The sequence below is a fragment of the Equus przewalskii genome, chromosome 17, assembly GCF_037783145.1.
Source record: "Equus przewalskii isolate Varuska chromosome 17, EquPr2, whole genome shotgun sequence".
Classification (NCBI taxonomy): Eukaryota; Metazoa; Chordata; class Mammalia; order Perissodactyla; family Equidae; genus Equus; species Equus przewalskii.
Genome location: NC_091847.1, coordinates 32102230 through 32119145, shown reverse-complemented (window position 1 = coordinate 32119145; position 16916 = coordinate 32102230). Strand labels below are relative to the sequence as shown.

General features: G+C 36.3%; 1 long non-coding RNA gene across 2 annotated transcripts in view; it reads right to left on the bottom strand.

The window, feature by feature from the left end:
* The window catches only part of LOC139076702 (uncharacterized), a 31486-nt gene extending 28434 nt beyond the window's left edge, over window positions 1–3052 (bottom strand). For both annotated transcript variants that reach the window (XR_011528590.1, XR_011528589.1), the window contains exon 1: window positions 2945–3052. This is a non-coding gene — a long non-coding RNA (uncharacterized lncRNA). The remainder of the gene's footprint in view (window positions 1–2944) is intronic.
* Between the last annotated feature and the right edge of the window lie 13864 nt (window positions 3053–16916).

The window sequence follows — 16916 nt, the reverse complement described above, 5'->3', positions numbered from 1 at the left end:
CTCCCAGCAGCAGGAGCTGCATCCAAGACCCCAGTGGCCCTGGAAGCAGCAGCAGTGCCTGTGACCTGAGGTTCCAGGAACCACAGTAGTGCCCGAGACAAGAGGCACCAGGAACCACAGTGGCACCTATGACCCAGGCACCCTTCCCCTCACGGGGGTGGTGGTGGCACCTGTGACCCCACCCACCTGGCAGTGGTCATGACAGCTGTGAACCGAGTATTCCAGGCAGTGGTGGTACCAGCACCCCCAGAAAACTGGGGAGCAGCAGTGCAGGTGGCACATGTGGAAGACAGTGCCCAAGACTGCAGAGAGCCCAGTAACAGCAGCAGTGGAGACCACCACCCCAGTCCTTCCCAGCTGCAGTAGCTCCTGAAACTTTGGCCTCCCCACCCACAAGAGCAGCACCTGCAGACCCAACAAATCTGGACATGGAGGAGGTGTTCATGACCCCAAATTCTGCCCAAACTTCTCCCTCCCCTGACCTCAGAGGAGGAACCCACAACCCAGGTGACCCTGGAAGCAGCAGAAGTGTTTGCCAGCTGGTGACAGTGGGTGGCAACACTCATGACTGCAGCAACACTGTAGGCAACAAGACACCAGCAATCTCAGAGGCACAAGCAGCACAATGAAGAAACTGATGACACCTCTGGCAGAGGCAGTGGAGGGTGGAAAGTTCAGGCTCTCAAATATAATCAGAAGCAGCTCAGAATAAAAGTAAATAAAGCCTTATCTAAATAAGAAAGCTGTTTGCTATTACAAATGAGCCAGGAAAGAAACATCTCATCTGGCACCAAGAAAAACTACAATAACATGGTGTCATAAAAGGAAAATGACAACTGTCCAGAAAGAAAACTTGAAATTGTGGAAGATTGTGATCTAACTGATAAAGAATTCAAAATAGCAACACGAATAAACTCAACAAGCTACAAGAAAACTCACAAAGACAGTTCAAATAGCTCAGGAATAGTATTAATGAATAGAAGGAGCGCTTTGCCAAAGAGATTAAAACTCTAAAAAGGAACCAAACAGAAATTCTGGAGCTGAAGAACACACTAAATGAAATGAAGAATAAAGTAGAAAGCATTGGAAATAGACCAGACCATATGGAAGAGAGAGTTACTGAACCTGAAGATAGAAATATAGAAATGATTAGGGTAGAAGAGGCGAGAGAACCAAGATTTTTTTAAAATGGAGAAAGTCTATGACAAATATCCAACATAAGGAAAAGCAACATAAGGATACTGAGTATGCCAGAAGGATAAGAGAAGGAGAAGGGAACAAAGAGTGTATTCAGAGAAATAATAGCTGAGAACTTCTCAAACCCGGGGAAGAAACTGAATATGTACGTATATAGAGATAACAGAACACCTTATTATCTCAACACAAAACGATCTTCTCCAAGTCATATTGTATTAAAAGTATCAAAAGTCAATGACTAAGAAAGAACATTAAGGGCAGTCAGAGAGAAAAAACACTGACCTACAAAGGAACCCTCATTAGACTACTAGTAGATTTCTCATCAGAAACTGTACAGGCCAGGAGAGAGAGGAATGATATACTTAAAATATTGAAAGATAAAAATTGTCAGCCAAGAATACTGTATCCAGCAAGGTTATCCTTTAGAAATGAGGGAAAAATAAAAGCTTTCCCAGACAAACAAAAGTTGAAGGAGTTCATAGCCACTAGATTTGCATTACAAGAAATCTTGAAAAGAGCTCTCCGACCTGAGGAAAAAAACACAAAGGTTTACAAATCTTAAACTAAGGTGATAAATAAACAGATGGAATAAAAAAAAATGCAACTATATATCAGAATAGGATAGTAAACAATTATAACATAAAGGGAAAGAAAGTATTAAAAATAATTACAACCACTTTGATTTGGTAATGAACTCACAATACAAAAAGGGACAATTTGTGACAACAAAAACATAGAAGGGGAAGAGGAAAAGGACGGAACATGCATAAGCAAATGAAGATAAGATTCTATCAGCAGAAAAAGGACTATCTCATCTAGGAGATGTTTTATACAAACCTCACAATAACCACAAAACAAAAATTTAGAGCAGAGTCATGAAACATAAAAAAAGAAGAAACTGAGAAACACGTCACAGAAAACCACCAAACTGAAATAGCATACAGAAACACAAGGAAAAAGAAACAATGGAAATATAGAGCAACCATAAAATGAAAAATGAAATGGCGGGGCTGGCCCCATTGCCGAGTGGTTAAGTGCATGTGCTCTGTTCCAGCAGTCCAGGGTTTTGCCAGTTCGAATACTGGGAGTGGACATGTCACCACTCCTCAAGCCATGTCGAGGTGGCACCCCACATGCCACAACTAGAAGGACCCACAACTAAAAATACACAATTATATACTGGGGGCTTTGGGAGAAAAAGAAAAAATAAAATCTTAAAAAAAAAAAAAGAACAACTCCTAGTCAAATTGTCATAAAATTTGACAAGAATAAAGACGAAATCTTTTTTAAAAAAGATGAAATTGCAGTATTAAGCCCTCAAATATCAATAATCACTCTCAATGTAAATGGGTTGAAATCACCAACGAGAAGACACAGAGTGGCTGGATGGATTAAAAAACAAGATCCAACAACTTGCTGCCTCCAAGAGACCCATCTCAGCTCTAAAGACAAACATAGGCTCAGAGTGAAGGAATGAACGATGATACTTCACAAAAATAGTAACTAAAAGAAAGCTGGGGTAGCTATACTCACATCAGATGAAATAGTCTTCAAGCCAAAAAAAGATAACAAGAAAAAAAGATGGACATTATATAAAGATAAAGGAGACAATCCATCAAAAATATATAACATTTCTTAATAAAATGAACCTAGTATAGGACAATCAAAGTATGTAAAGCAACTATTAACAGACCTAAAGGGAGAAATTGACAGCAACACAATAATAGTAGGGAACTTTAATACCTACTTATATCAATGGATAGATTATCAAGACAAAAAGTCAACAAGGGAACATTGGTCTTAAAGGAAACACTAGACTAGATGACCTTCACAGATATACATCATAACTGGCTCTATCGGAACCTAGAGTACCCAAGATTCTGTTCTGTTTGATCCCAAACTCTTTCCTGTCTCCACCTCTATTCTCTGCCTGCCTGAAACCAGAGAGGGTTAAAACAGGTAATAGAACATGGGGACCTGACTCATTGTTCACAATCGAGAGGATGTGCTGGAAAATATTCTTTCAATTAGGCAGGAATAAATATTTCTCAGCATTAGCCATAGGTAATAGCAAAGGTGAAAGCACAACTCTTAAAGTTTACTCAGACTACCTTTTTGTCATTGAAGGTAGTCTGAGTCAATCATAAAGTGTTCAGACAAGTGTGCTGGGGCTATACCCTAACATAATTCCCAAACAGGCGGGTGTGAGAAGTGAGGAAATTAAGAAGTCACATGCTGGGGCTGGCCCCGTGGCCAAGTGGTTAAGTTCGTGGGCTCTGCTTTGGCAGCCTGGGTTTCGCCAGTTCGGATCCTGGGTGCGGACATGGCACTGCTCATTAAGCCATGCTGAGGTGGTGTCCCACATGCCACAACTAGAAGGACCCACAACTAAAAAATATACAACTATATACTGGGGGAACTTGGGGAGAAAAAGCAGGAAAAAAAAAAGAAGATTGGCAACAGTTGTTAGCTCAGGTGCCAATCTTTAAAAAATAAAAAAAATTAAGTCACATGCTGTCTGAGATGCTTTCTCTCTCCTCTCTGGGTAGCTAACTATGCATTTTAGAAGCTTCCACTCAAGTCCTCTCTCTTCCAAGAGATATAACCTCTTCAGTCTTCTCTAGCTTGCTAGAATTTTTCCTTCATGCTCAAAGTCAGAAGCTTTGATTTTAAAATATTGAATTGATCTGCTTTATGTTTTTGCTGTCTGGAGGGTCAACAAGATTGAAGCTCCTTAAGTGTAGGGACCAAAACTTAAATCCTTTTTGCCAACCTCACATTTCTAGCAGAGTACAAAGTAAGTGCCTCGTGAATATTTATTAGTCGATGGTTCAGAGAGCTTCTGTGTGAAATGTTATTCTAAACTTCATTGTTGAAAGGAAGCCAGCCCAATGATCAGTAAGGACTAGCTTGGGTAAATTTTACATGTAGATACATCAATGATTAAAACTTTTTTGTGGGAAAAAAACCCCACATTCATTTTCCTTGTTTCTGGGATGATTCTAGAAAGGTGTGTTGGTAAGACAGTGAATGGGAGTGGGATGATGGCATTCTGGTTCAGCTCTATGGCTTGCTAGGGAGAGGACAAATTGGGGTCTCTGTGAAGCTTGACGTCTTCATCAGTCAAAAGGGGAAAGTATGCACTCTGCCACCTCCACTAAGGGGTTTTCGGGAGAAAGTAACCTTCCATAGTGCTTCTTTCTCTCCTGTGTTCTATTGTAGTTAACATATCACTATGTATTAGAGGTAGTGCTGTACTCAAGCTGGCTTGTATAGGCTCACAAGAACTGATTTTTAAACTTTGAAGGATTCGTGAGCTAGTTGTTAAACACAGCCATTATTAGAAATTAAATTATGTAAACTTACAATTAAATAAATTATATTAAAAATATGAGCAACAAATAATAAAAACTCATCACTTCCTAATTATTTTACTACATTTTATTATTCCCTATGCTCTTGAGGTTTTGATGTCTATAATATCTGTGTGGTAGAAATACTGTATGATGGAGTGCTATTTCACATCTCTTCCCAACTCTGCATTCAATGAATCACGTTGTTAGCTTGAAATTGGCTAAGATGAGAGTATTTGCACCATGAAAATCAACAAATGCTACGAATTAGGGCTTTTTGTTCAGACAGCTAGTTTTTAAACATTTACAATTCACCACAGATATTTTTTACCCACTTGATTATTAGCAACTTGAGAAAAGAGCTAGTGTCAAATTTATCTTTGTATTTTCCGCAATGTCATGCAAAGTTTAATCCAGTGTGCACTAGAATCCACTGGGGAGTTTTAAAAGAGAGCAGAAAATCTAATGCCTGGACAGCCCATCTCCAAGATTTCGACTTAGTTGGCTTGGCTAGGAACTAACGTATTTTTTAGAAAGCTTCCTGTTGAATCTAATGTACACCAAATTGAAAAACACTGGCCTAAACACCACCTTGAAACTCTCAGACATTGAGTGATTACTGAATAAAAGAATAAATATGTTAAGAAACTTTATAAACTACAATATACTATATGTAAGATTCTTGTAAGAAAAATACTGCTTTAAAATTAGTTTGCTATAGATGTTCTCAAATGCTTGCCTAATTTTCAGTGGTGGGCCCTATGGAGAGAAACTCAATATCTGGAGAAAGAAATAGGATGTAAACTTACTTTTCTTTGGATAATTTTTTAATTTTGTACCATGAGTATATATAAGCTATTCAAAACACATACATAAATTTTTATGATCTGTGTTGCAAAAATGGTTAGTGAGCAAATTAACTTTTTAAAAATATAGTTTTATAATTTCTCAATCTGATTCTTGGAAATTGCCTAGCTAACCTTTTTAGGGTAGAAAAAAGTATTTACAGTCATTTTACTCCTCCTACAGTTAGCTGAAGCTTAAGCATAGGGCCACAAGAAGTGGTCAGCTACAGATGACAAAACATAAGAGATTGTCTTAAAAGTCTCTACTTTGGGAGAAAACAAATTTTATTAAGAGAATGTAAATCACCTTAATATAGATTGGCTAAATCTTTCCTTAAAAGCAATAAGAGAATATTAGTAGTTTTAAATTTGGATATATGGGCACATCCAAACATTTGAGAACAATGATGATATAAAATATCAATGATGAAGATTTTTTACAGTGTTATTTTTAATGTATACTATGAGATTTTACAAAGTTACATACAAGTGAAGCTATTTAATAGTAACTAAGTTAAATGGAATTAATCATGCTAAAACTCCAAGTCTAATCTTTAATCCTATTATATGAAATGTAAGCATTACTTTTCTATTTATAATAGGTACAGTATATAAATCTATTTCTTTATCTGAAGAGTGAGCATAATGTTAGTACCAATCTTACATGATTATTATGAGGATGACTCCAGTTAATAAATGTAAAATATATAGAACAACGTCTTGCGTGAAGCAAGTCTTTAAAAAATATTTTGTTTCATTTATTTTATAGAAAATATAACCCAGTCCCAGAAAGGCTAAGGGAATAGACTACAGTCACACAGATTTTTAACAAAAGAACTAGGTGTACTGGACACATGACTCTGACAATCCCATAATTAAAAACTCTTTAACAAACTCAATTATCACCATCCTAAGAAAGGACCGAAGCTTAATTTTTCTTAGTAATTTTACTTAATTCTTTTTTGCCCATTTAAAAATCCCATATCCTAAAATAACCTGCATGTTTTATTTTAATACTAAATTATGATTAACAAATAAATTACATGAAGATTCAATTACAATATAGGCTTTTCAAAGTCCGTTTAGAAATATAATGGTTCTCTATTTTCCCACAGGAATTTAATTATTTAATTTTAAGTGTGATAATGACTCTAGAATTAACTGATTCATGTACATTAAAAAGTTCTGTAATAAATGAAATTTAATGTTTAGTATAACTGGAATCCATGGAAAAATCTATTACCATTTTTTTCACCATTGCCAATTAGATCTAATGAAAGATAAAATTAAATAACATCAGCGAAATTATGATATCCCTCTATATTTATAACTATATTGTTTTGGAAAAGTCCATTAAAAGTGCCATATATTGGAAGTTCCACTTATAGTAATAGAGACTATTAAACTTGGAAAAATAATCTGAAATAGAAGCTAGGAAACTGTACAAGAAAAAAAATAAGTATGCCAAGAACCAGGAGAAAAAGGAAATCCAGAGAGGTGAGGCCAACATTTGAGGGTGCTTTTACACTAGAGTTGTTGTCCCATTCTTGAAGAAACGTCTGAAAGTTGTAGAAATTATGTTAAGAGCAGAAAAACGTTGAGTTGTATAAAGACACAAAAGGAGACCAATTAAACAGATGGAGAGTCCAGAAACCGACTTGTGTGTACATGGATATTTCATTTATGACAGAGGGGGCACTACCCAGCAGTGAGGAAATGATTGTCTTGTCAATTAATGATGCTCAGTTGATTGGCTATCTAATTCGAAAAATGGAAACTGACCTCTACCTCACACCTCTAAATGTAAAAGGTAAAATAATAAAGCATCTAGAAGATATAAATGGAAAAAAAAGTCCTCATGTCCTTGAAGTAGATGAAGATTTGTTAAATAGCACATACAAGTAGAAACCATAAAGAAGTTATTGACAATATGGACTACATTAAGATCAAGACCTTTTCTTCATCGCAAAACACCATTAAGAGAGTAAAAATGGAAGTCACAGAGTGGGAGAATATATTTGCAAGGAATTTAACAATAAACAAAAGGACTTGTGACCTTCACATGTACACACACACTTTTACAAATCAATAGGAAACACGTAGCTAATTCAATAGACAAATGAATAAGAAAGTTGAAGAAAAACTTTACAAAAGAAGATAGTCAAGTAGCCCACAGACATTTGAAAGAGTGTTCAACCTCACTAAGTCCTCTGGGAAATGCAAGTTAAAACCACCACAAGATACTATTGCACACCCTCTAGAATGACGAAAATTAAAAATATTGTAAATAAAAAGTGATTGTGAAGATAAAGAGTAATAGGATATCTCATCCATCACTGAGTGCAAAGTAGTACCATCACTTGGGAAATATTTTAATGTTTGCTATGAAAGTTCATCCACCTACTGCATTCCTAGGTATACAGTCAAAAGAAATTCATATACACTTACATGTAAATACACGTATAAGAATATTCATGAAAGCATTATTTGAAATCGTTCCAAAAAAGAAAACAGAAATGCCCCCTCAACATAAGCATAAATATATATTGTTTTACTCACACAACAGAATACTACAAAGCAATGAAAATTAACGAAGTACAGTTTTAGGCAATAATTAATATCATTCAAAAGAAGCCAGATACGTGAAAATATATACCATATGATTCAATTTATATAAAGTTCAAAAACAGACGAAACTAATTCTAGAGGCTGGGAAGTCCAAGATCAAGGTTCTGGTCAGTTGGGTTTCTGGTGAGAGCTCTCTTCCTGGCTTGCAGATGGCACCTTAGCACTGTGTCCTCACAAGGCCAAGAGAGAGCTCCAGTGTCTCTTCCTCGTCTTGTAAGGGCTCCAGACCTATCAGATTAGGGCCCTACCCTTATGATCTCCTTTAACTTTCTTTATCTCTTCATAGGTCGTGTCTCTAAATACAGTCACATTGGGGGTTTGGCTCCAACATATGAATTTTGGGAAGATGCAAACATTCAATCTATAACAGAAATATTCACAACTTTATATTACTTTAATTAAATAAAAATTATGTAAAAGTACTCTAAAGTTGTTCAACAGTAAATTTAATAAACTAATAGACAACAACAAAATGAACCAAAAGAAAGTAGATGGGGAAAATTGATACACCACACAGAAATCAATGAATCTGAATACAAATACTCCCCAAAACTAAAGTGAATTAAGAACCAGAGTGAATTAAAAAATGTCTTAATAAGATCTTTCAAGTACCAACATTTTCAGGAACCACCAAGCACCAGCTCCATCTTGGGAATGAGTCTGAAAGGATGGGTTATTTGTAGACTGGTTCCTAACGAACTTATCATGTGATTTTTATTTTGGAATAATTATTATATTTAGTTGACCACGTGGTAACATGATTGATTCCTGGAGCTCAGCCATTCACGCAACTAAGAAATAAAAACACCCAAATAAATGCTGTACTGGCTGTTTCAAAGAAGTCATTTAAGCTGTGTCATAGCTGTCCTCAATTTAACCAGGGGATTTGTGAAAGACATAGAAAACTCATTGGCTACAGAATTAGAGCATATAAATCAGCCAAAATAAAATAAAGTAAGATAAAACTAAGAGATGTGCAGTTGTTTTCCCCAGCCAGAACTTGAATCATTTCTTCCGTTGGCATGAGAGTTTGTGTGTTTGGTCGTATTGTATCTGTGTATATTAAATAATGACTCCACTTAGGGGAGGGAGACGACAGTTCCTTTTATCTCTGGGAAAGCGCTGGTCGTCCTTCCACTTGAGACTAAAATTCTGTTTGGGATGGAAAGCCAAGCACATGTATCTTTTTATTCTGCCTCCTTTATGTATATGAGAGTGTCATGCTGTCAATCTTGCTGCTTTGCCAAATCCCTAATGCTCTCAGCCATGTATTTCAATCAAATGGCCATTTAACTTGGGCATTTCACCAAAGGACTAAAACTTTTGGGTACTGGGTCAACTGACCGAAAACTTGATTATGACTCCAGCTATACTGCCTAAACAGATTTCTGTGAAACTGGCAATTAATCATCTCTTAGAGAAATAAATCTTACCTGACTTAAAAAAAATTACAACTTTTCATATGCACACATGCACACACATACACATATATGTGACCAAAAAAAGAAACAAACCATTTGCGTAATATATTCAGTCCCATCAATTTATTAAAGCGTTCAAGGGATTGAGAACTTTAAGTTAATATGGTTAAGATATTATGTCAAAATAAGGGCTAATTATAAAAGGCTTTGAGATTTTCCTCTTGTCACCAAGCAGAAGACATGGTCAAGGATTTAGCTTCATTTGTTATACCTTACAATACACATGAACATTTTAACTATACACAGCCATGCCTAGCTTAATGACAAGGATACATTCTAAGAAATGAGTCATTAGGCAATTCTGTTGTTGTGTGTACTTACACAAACCTAGATGGTATAAGCTAGTAGTAGCACCTAGGCTATATGGTGCAGATCTTATGGGACCACTGTCATATATGTGGTCTGTCATTGACTGAACCGTCATTAGGCAGCGCATGAGTGTATTTACAATTTCAGAGTTACTCATGTCATCAAAAGTAAAATACTTTTTATATTCTGTATTGATAAATTCCAATACATTAGCAATTAACTTCAGGTTGAGCATAAATTGTCATTCAAATTGTTGGTTGGGAAAATGCTTATAAAGCAATAGAACTTTTAGAGGTCTTGGAGGTCTCTAGCCAAGCAGACAACTCCAGAGTCTGTCTCTTCTACATGTTATTATTCCTTTCTCCATCCCAAAGGAATAATTTAAAGTGAGTTCATATTTTATAATAAAACAAGAATCAATGTCTGCATCCTGAGATGCTCAAGATGGAAAAGACCAGTGGGTCAAATGTAATAATCCTATTATTCATTGCCCTGATTCTAGTGGTTTTTAAACGTGTACATAAACTTGACTGTGCCTTTGTAATTACGGTAGACTCAGACATAGCTGAGAAACTTAGTTGGGTCCATTCTCTGCTTCTTATGAAATAGTCCTATTGAGAAGGGCATTTCCAAGTTTCTACCAGTTGAGGGAGGGTTCCTGTTTGAAGCATAAGGTAAATGCAACCTATTGTATAAGGAGGTTATATTAAATTCTCTTGCCATCTATAGTCAGACTCTGTTAGAATGTGAGTTTGCAGTGTATAAAGTTTCTGATTCACGTACCACAGTCAGTGAAAAGAACATTGCTAGGAAAGCAACCACATTGTGGATTAAAGTCTTTTTCTAAGTAAAGAAATTCAGTCTTTGGGAAATAAAATGTAGTCCTTGTTAAATATTCTACTGACTGAGCTCAATTCTCCTCTTTGGCTCAGGAATGATATCTCTGAGAATGCAGAGGGGAGAAAATTCTCTTCTAGGTCTGTCTTACACTTATCTTGTGTAACACCTCGTACTAGATTTTAGGAGTCAGGTGAAAAGTAAATGTAGCTGATACTGCTTCCTTTCTATTTCTGAAGGTTGGATAGGAGCCTGGCAAGCTGCTTTAGTTTCTGCTTCCACAGTGAAATGGAAGGGAGGTGTTGAGGGAGGGCAGGGTGTCCAGCAAGCATAACTTCATCGTTAATTAGTGTGAGTGGGAATTCAGTTGTCCCACAGGCTCTGAGCCCTGGGACATGAGGTTACAATACAATGGCACGGTTACTGAGAACCTTGTGTATGTTAGGAGCTTTACATGCTATCTCTAACCTTACCAACTCCTCTTCCTGTATTTTTATTCTCAATGAAGTTAAGTGAGTTGTCCAAGATAGTAAACTAGTAAATTACAGAGATGATGTTCAATCCAAGAGTACTTTCTTTCAATGCCCAATCTTTTCCACTCCACTCCACTGTCTCCCTGAAGCCCTGTAAACATCTGATGCTAAAATATCACCAGCAAATAAGAATTGTTTTTCTACTCACCAAGAGGCAGAATTTGGTACAGCACTTAGTAACAGGTCCAATGGAAGCACTCAATGAATGTTTTCAATAATCACTTAGGGTAACAGAGAAACAAGAGACAAGTTTAATTCCTTGAATTTTGCCGAGAAAGTTCTGTAGAAAATAGGAGTTACAGATATCTGGGAATCAACACAGAACTTTCAAAAGTGGAAAATGTTTATTTGCATTGAAAATTGCTGTGCTGTTCTTACTAATATATTAAAGCTCTCCTCTGCCACCCTCCATCTTTCCCTCTTTCCTTCCTTCCCTCTCTCTCTCTTTCTATATATATATATATTTCTCTATATATCTCTATATCCATATCTTCTCTCTATCTATAGGTATATATAGGCTCTTGGAACTAAAAGTAAATAGACGGGATTCCATTCATTCTTCTGGTGTGTCCACTCCATTTTTTCCTACAGGAGAGGAACTAGCTCACCTCAGAATTTAAATCCATCTCCTCTGCACAGAAGCCAGGAGCCTGTCTTTTGGAAGTTTGATGACCCATAGATTGACCTGCATGACAGTGTGGAAGCTAAATTCACTGGAGATGTTATTATGGAGTAAAAAGAAGGGCTGATGGGCTCTAGCACTATTTTTTCAGGTAGCCCTGCGTCTCTTGAAGTTACACTCAAGAGTTCTAGAAAAAATAACCTAAGGAGGTCATGTCTTTGAATGGAATGAATATACATAGCTTCTCTCAGAGAAGTTTTACCTCTGGACTAGACCTTCTGAAAATTATCTAAGAATATCAGAAATAAAAAATATAATGTAGGGGCTGGTCCAGTGGTATAGTGGTTAAGTTCGCACGCTCCACGTCCATGGCCAGGGGTAGAGGAATAGGAAAGGATTTTAAGCATAATTTAATTTAATTAGAACAAACATCCTGGAGTGATACAGGAATAACCTCAAAATTGTCATTACTGGTATTGTCACTCAGACACTAGCTTAAAGAGAGTCAAACCTGTGTTTAATGAAACAAGGGCAGGGCTAGCTGGCCCTCCTGTGCATATGCACAGGCTCCCTCTGAGGCTCCTTGACGATCTTTAGCAATGTGTTTACATAGTCCCATGTTTTGTTATATCTGCAAATTAGATGCTCTTTTTCTCAAAGAGGACCTCCAAACTATAGAAGCTTCAGGCCCCACAAATGCTGGATCTGCGCGTGATAAAGACTGTTCCCTGGAGTGCCACCCTGACCCGACATGCCTGCTCTCTCAGGGCAGAGGCACAGCCTCTGGCAGAGTGAGTCTCACGCAGTCAGCTCAGCAACCTCTTGCCTCAGTTTCTCCATCTCTAAAATGGCAATACAAGGAATATGTGTATGTTCCCTTTTGAGTCTAATATTCTATGAATTGAGGTAAGCTATTTCATGTTCTTTGCGAGCTAAGAATAGTGTGAGTAAAGAGAAGGAGGAAGGGAAGTAGATTTTTCTTTCTTCTTTTGTGAGGAAGATTGGCCCTGAGATAACATCTGTTGCCAATCTTCTTCTTTTTACTTAAGGAAGATTGCCACTGAGCTAACATCTGTGCCAATCTTCCTCTATTTTATGTGGGATGCCACCACAGCATGACTTGAAGAGTGGTGCTAGGTTGGCATCAGGGATCCAAATCCACGAACCCAAGGCTGCCTAAATGGAGCATGGGAACCTAACCACTATGCTGCCAGGCCAGCCCCAGGAGAAAGAGAAGTATATCTTTAAAAAGGCTTTGTATCTTCACTCCCTTTCTACCTCAATCCTCAACGTTAACATCAACAGTCAGGATTATAACATAAATTTTATAATACGTTTTATAAATAGCACCAATTGCTAGAACTAAATAATAATTATTTTGACATGTGAATTTAATTCTGTAAAACTCTGAAGAGAATAATATATGCACATTTTTCTACTTTACACAAAAGTTTCATATGACAGATCCCATGAGAGTAGAGTGAACTTGAAAATGTCAACTTTGTTAATGACAAACTTTGAAACAATTACATTGACTGTGGAACGATGTGAGTCAACTTAGACACAACAGAAAGTGAGTCTGCTGGGCTGCGTTTCACTTTGAAGTATTTCAGTTATCTAAATATCAGTCAGCCCTGGTGGTCTAGTGGTTAAGATTCGGCACTCTCACTGCCTGCCCCGACTGTGTTTCCCAGTCAGGGAACCACCCCACCCGTCTGTCGGTCATCGTACTGGGGCAACTGTGTGTCGCTGTGATGCTGAAAGCTGTGCTACCAGTATTTCAAATACCAGCAGGGTCACCCAGGATGGACAGGTTTCAATGGAGATTCCCGACTAAGACAGACTAGGAAGAAGGACCTGCCCACTCACTTCCAAAAAAATTGCCCATGAAAACCTTATGAATAGCCGTGGAGTATTGTCTGACGTAGCGCCGGAAGGGGAGAATATGGTACAAAAAAGACCAGGCAGGGTTCTGCTCTGCGGTACTCACGGTTACTGGCAGTCAGCATCGACGCCATGGCACTAACAACAAAAACATCAGTAACATTATGTTCTCCAAGATCATCTGCATAATTATGTCATAACCAGAACAAATACATGTAAAAAAGAGAAAGCATTAGCAAGTTCATCTCTTAAGGTCAAAGAGAAAAATTTATGTCCATAAAATTAGTTTTTACAAGAAGTTTCACAAGTAATTCTACAAAACCCTAAGGAAGAGATAATGCTCGCACTATTAGATATTCTAGTGCATAGAGAGTAAAGGAGAGTATGCAGAATATTTTTATGAATCTAACAAAACACTGACACACAAAATCTAAAATAGCACAGTAAACAGATCTATAGACCAATATCACTTATGAATATTTAGGCCAAAAATTAAAAATAAATACCAGCAAATAGAATACACTTTAGAAAGAAATGATATATAAAAAAGGATTCATACCAGGAATTCAAGAACAATGCAATATTAGCAAGTCTAGTAAAATATTTTACCATATTACTGTATCAAGGGAGAAAAATATCATGTACATAGATTCTAAAAGGATATTTAATAAAATTTAACTTTCATTATTGGATTTTAAAAAACCTTAATAAAATATGAATATAATGGTTAATTTGATTACTTCCTTAAAATTTAAGAACCAAAACCCAACATCGAGCTGAATGGCAAAATACTAGGTGAAGTCCAATCGAGGCCAAGGGTGTTCCCAATTCCCATGTTCATCAAACTCGTTTTGGAAATGCTAGTCCATACAATTTAAAAAGAGAAAAAAATAAGTAGTATAGACAAATTAGAAAAGAAGAGAGAAAATTATTATTGTCTGTAGCTGATATGATAGAATACTTAGAAAGCCAAGGAAGTAACAAAAAACGATGAGACACAATCAAACGGTAAGGGCATTGATTTGTTACAAATTTAATAAAGGCTTAGAGATAATGTTTAGGCATAATAAAAATAATCAGTTTGAAAACTTAATAGTGAGAAATTTTCCTGTTCACAATAGCATCAAAAAAATGATAAATACATAGGAACAAACTTAGCAAATAGGCATGATCTAAAAAAAAATAATAACTATGAAACTCAGGAGAATTTGAATAAGTAGAATGACATTGTCTGGCTAGCTTATCTTTTCTATGTTACTATAAATACATTAGTTTTCCTTAAAATAATGTACATGTTTAATAGCATCCTTATTTTAAACACTACCAGATTTTTTTTGTATATCAGAAAAGATGAATCTCAAATTTATATTGCAAAATAAGCCTGCACTCATAATAGAAAAATCTGGGGAAAAAATTTATTTAGTTTTTAGATTTTTAAAAATTCTTTTTTGAATAATAAAGAGGAATAGGTCTATCAAAATTAAAACATATAATAAAGTTATAGCAATTGAAATAGTTTGTATTGATCAATGAATAGACCAAGAGATTAAAAGAAAAGAATAGAAACTACAAAACATGTAAGAATTTAATATAATCCAGGAAATATTTCCAATAGGTGAAGGAAAAAAAAAGAGATATTCAATAAACAGGCAACCATCTGGGGGGAAAAATTTGTATCCTCTCATTTCTTGATCTAAAATCAAGCCACAGGGATCAAAGAGTTGATTATAGTTAAACGATTTATAGAAATAATGGAAGAAAATATGGGAGAGTTTTTTAAATATATAATACATAATTTTAGAGTAGAGAAAACTTTTCTCAAAGCATGTCACAAACCAGAAGCAATAATAATTTTGTTGTTGTAGTGCTGTGGAGTCGATTCTGACTCCTCGCCACCCTGTGTACCGCAGAATGGAACCCTGCCTGGTCTTTTTGCTCCATCCTCTCATCTTCAGACGCTACATCAGACAATGCTCCACTGCTAGTCATAGGGTATTCATGGCTGATTCTTTCAGAAGTGGGTGACCAGGTCCTTCTTCTGTTTTAGTCTGGAAGCTTTGCTGACACCTGCCCACGATGGGTGACCCTGCTGGTATTCAAAATACCTGTAGCATAGCTTTCAGTGTCATAGCAACATGCAGCCACCACAGTATGACAACCAACAGATGGGTGGTGTGGTTCCCTGACTGGGATACGAGTCTGGGCTGCAGTGGTGACAGTGCAGAATCTGAACCACTAGACCACCAGGGCTGGCAAATAATAGTACAGATTGGCAAAATAAAAGATTTTTGAACGGGAAAATACTTAATAAAGTCAAAAGACAAACTAGGAAAACTATTCGCAACACACATTTTAAAAGATTAGTTTTCTTAATCTTTGTTAAAAGTTCATTAAATAATAACTTTAAAAGACCAACAACAAAATAGAAGAGTGAACAAGGAGCATAAATATATATTTTGCTGCCAAAATGGCTTTTAAATAGATGAAAGAAGAGTACACCACACTCATGATTAAGAAAATGCCAAATTAAATGAAAAAAGAGATTTAACTTTTCACCTGTCAGGTTGGCAAAGATGAAAGTCTTAAATACTATTTGAGTTGACAGGAAAGATGGGAGATAGAAACATGCATTTTTGCTGTAAGTGGAATTTTCCTGATCCCTTTGAAAGATGATTTGTTAATATTTATCAAATTAAAAATTTATGTATCCTTTGTCCCAGAAATTTTGCCTTTAGGAATTCATCCCATAGACACATTTGCACATATTTTTAAGAAGTATGTACATGGATATTTCTGGCAGCATTTTATCTAAAAATAAAGTAGCAAAAACCACCCCTCCACACACACAAAGTGCCAATAAAACAAACAAACAAAAATGGAAAGCAATCTTTCAATTTAAAATATAAAGTAAATGATTTATAGCACATCCATACAATGGACTATCATGAGGGATTAAATAAATTAGGTGGATCTAGATATGCTGATATGGAATGATTGCCAAGGAGACAATAAAGGCATGGAACAATGTGTACAGCTTAAATGCATAAAACAGAAAAGGGATTGTATATATGTACTTACCCACACACGCACACACACTTAGGCATGCAGAAGAAACTTGTAACAGTGATTGCCCCAAAGGAAGTTACTTGAGAAACAAACAGAGGTTCAGGGTTGGGCAAGATAATTTTTGCTGAATTTTACTGTGCACTATTTGAAAGTTTTGAAAT